The 3,569-nt window shown below is 37.2% G+C and overlaps 1 pseudogene; it reads left to right on the forward strand.

Moving 5' to 3' along the window:
- Positions 1 to 2,196: 2,196 nt before the first annotated feature.
- LOC143615352 (LOB domain-containing protein 27 pseudogene) lies at positions 2,197 to 3,200 on the forward strand (annotated as a pseudogene).
- The last annotated feature ends 369 nt before the right edge of the window (positions 3,201 to 3,569 follow it).

The following is a 3,569-nucleotide window of genomic DNA, read 5'->3' on the forward strand; positions in this document are numbered from 1 at the left end:
ATCAGCTACAACAGTTAACAGCAATAGCTTATCAATAGCAGGCATCGAATTTTAGATCTAAATAACCTAAAAACAGGTCTATAGATACTTAATATAAGTAATTGCGAATAATAATAATAATAATGATGAATTAAAAGTGGCAAACCTTCAACTGTTATCGCCGTCTTCGTTAACATTTCCAGATGAGCGAATTCAAGCCACCAAAACTGGAGTATTTAGCAAGACCAGGATTACAATCCAGCAGCATCTAAGCCTCCACAAAGTCACCGTATCTGGCCGAAGACACCAGCCGTTCTCCGGAGGCCGAGCAGCCGAAAGAGTCGCCGTCTCTGGCCGCGGACACCAACCGTTCTCTGGAGGCCGCGGACACCAGCCGAGAAGTCGTTTTAATGTGGGTTAGGGTTTAACTTATAGAATTGGGAATTAGGTCAACTGTTTTAGTGTGGTGAAGGAAGACAAGAGTTGTGGACAAAATAGAATGTGCTTGAACAAGTCGATAGTCGTTGTGGCTGTGGTGGAGAAAAGATGATCGTAAAGAGAAGGGAAAAGGAAATCTGATGAGAGAAAGGAGAAGGGGAGGTCTGATGATAAGGGAGAGGGAATTTTAGACGGCTGGTAAAAATTTTTTACTTGAATTACAAGATGACAAACAAATATGATATGCATTGGTTATTTTTTGAAATTTTGACACTGATGTAATGATGTGCAAAACTAAATGTCATAAAAGCTGTACTTTTCAAAAGTTATGGAATCGTTTTAATGACTCGCACAATTGCGCGTCATAAATTGGCGCGTGTCATTATGCGTATGTCAAGAAAGGCTTTTTTTCTAGTTGTGACATTATATATCTGCACCACAATTAATACTCTTCTAATTTCCCATTCCACACCAAAAAATTTTCAAAATAAAAGTTATCGAAGAGATAGGGTTCATAATCGTTATGCAAAATGCAATGAAGTGACTCGCGTCGACGGAGAGAGAGAGAGAATCGTGAATAAGTGAATCGTTTCCGTTTGTTCTTATTGTTAGAAATTGGAAACCCTAAATCGTGGTTCGTGTATATATATATATATATAGAGAGAGAGAGAGAGAGAGAGAGAGATTGCAATGATTTGATTTTCAAAAGCGAGTATGTTTATGTTTGTTAGACATAAAAATCGATTTTTCATAATTGCCCCTCCAATCTATTCATATTTACAAAAATGTCATTATTTTAAAAAATCCCTTGCTTTCTATATAAATGGATCATAATGGTTCTCAAAATTCTGAAAATCTATTGTTTCTCGTGTGATCCCTACCTATATATAATTTCATATTTTTAGAAGTTCAAAAAGAATTTTAACAAAAAAGTATAACATATTATTATTTCGGTTTATTGGATTTTAATAATCCCTATTGACTGTTATTGGCCGATAATAATCCCTGTTCATTTTATCATCAATGGCGGTCCCAAATTTAAAAAAGTTGGCCCCTAGTGGTCCCCCGTTAAAAATGACTTAACGGCGTTATACTTTTTCCCGAATTTCAAACTAATGTTTTAGGGCTTTTGATCGGAAGGAGGATACGAGTCGATTGATGTAAAACTTAGCTTGAAACGGTGCTCCAAAACGACGAAACAATGCTTCCATTCAGGTGTTTAAACATACAATTAACAAAAATCAAGTCGTCTGGATCACCGTTTCGCGCTAAGTTTTACATCAATCGATCCGTATCCTCCTTCCGATCAAAAGCCCTAAAACATTAGTTTGAAATTCGGAAAAAAGTGTAACGCCCTTAAGTCATTTTTAACGGAGGACCATTGGTGGCCAACTTTTTTAAATTTGGGACCGCTAATAGTGATAAAATAAATAGGGATTATTATCGACCAATAACAGTTTATAGATTATTAAAATTCAATAAACCTATTATTTCAAATTAAAAAAAATAATTTGTAGTCAAATACAATTTCAAAGCCGTTGGCTAATTAATTCAAACTCTCACTATTAAGTGTCAATGATGACATGAAAATTGAAAAGTTGCTTTCAAAAGTATGATTCATTCATTTGTGAAACAAACTCGCACTTAATTCGGAGTTTTCACTTTTACTTAGTCTCGATCTTCAAGCCACCACAAAATCCTCTCATTTATCAGACTTCTTCTTCCCAGATGCACCATTCTTTCCCATCAAATTAATTAATCTCCATCTTCTTCTGTATTATGACCCTTAAGGGCGGCACCAGCCAAGCCTGCGCTGCCTGCAAATACCAACGAAAGCGATGCGTCCCCGAGTGCCTGCTCGCCCCTCACTTCCGTCCCGAACAGACCGAGATCTTCAAGAATGCGCATAAGCTCTTTGGTGTCAGGAACATCTTAAGAATCCTCGAAAAGGTTGACCCGGCTCACAAGAACGAGGCAATGCGGTCCATAATTTACCAATCCAACATGCGGGACTGCTCCCCTGTCCATGGCTGCTTAGGGGTCATCTATCAGCTCCAGTATCAAATAAGGCAAACTGAGAAGGAACTCTACAGTGTATATTCGCAGCTCGAGCTTTACAAACAACACCAACGCCGGCAGCAAGAGATCACACTGTCGCCAATGGACTCACCCGAATCGCAACAATTACAGTTAGGAATGGGTGTTGAACAACATGGGCTTAACCTTTTACAAAACCAAGTTAATGATCACACTCCACATCAGCCTTTTGCTGCAGCCTTCCAGATTTCTTGTGACAATGGGATTGATCATATTGATTCTAAGGACAGTATGAATAATAGTAATGTTATGTGGGGTCAACAAACGTATTACAATGACAACAATGATAAATCTCAAATGGTTAACGCACAACCATTGACTATCCAAGAAGAAGTTACTCAAGATTATGACGAAATCTATCCATTTTTCGATACCATTGACGACACTCAATCGTATATAGATTCTAAGGAGGCCAACGAGTCGAGGTATGTTCATTTCCATACGCAATATTTATCTTGGTAGTAAATGTTGACATATATATTTTGCCTTTTCAGTTCGGAATCATCTTTGAAAGAGCCCGTACAATCCGTTTCCGCGAATAAACTGAAGGTCGCCCAACTACAAGTATATAAGTATTTTTCATGCATATAAGAAGGCTACATATTTTTGAAATGTTACTCAACTTATGGTATGAATCTAATTTGCAGCTTGGAATCGTGAGCAATGATTACCAGACATTTGCTTAGGTGAGTGGAGAGAAGAAGGGTACACAACTGATGATAAAATAAAGTAAGGCGTTACTAGCAGAGGATTGTAAGTTCGTTTTCCTTTCATTCCTAGTTGTTTCGGGATTAAGTACATTCGAGAAAATTGATCCTTGTTTTCTTTCTTGTTTTCTTAGAATAGTGGATTCATATACGTTATGTAGACAGCTTTGAGCATCAAAATTTTGGTTCCATAATTGATAATTTGCATACATAATCTAATAGCTCCGAAAACTCGCTATCGATGCATTGCAAAGTTAAAAAGATCAACTTTTGATTTTACCCACGTCCCAACAAATTATATTTGATACGTTGATCTGGATTCTATAAGATAAAATGCTCAATGAATAC

This window comes from Bidens hawaiensis, unplaced genomic scaffold, assembly GCF_021521415.1.
Source record: "Bidens hawaiensis isolate Kalapana, Puna unplaced genomic scaffold, B.hawaiensis_p1.1 tig00042510_1, whole genome shotgun sequence".
NCBI lineage: Eukaryota > Viridiplantae > Streptophyta > Magnoliopsida > Asterales > Asteraceae > Bidens > Bidens hawaiensis.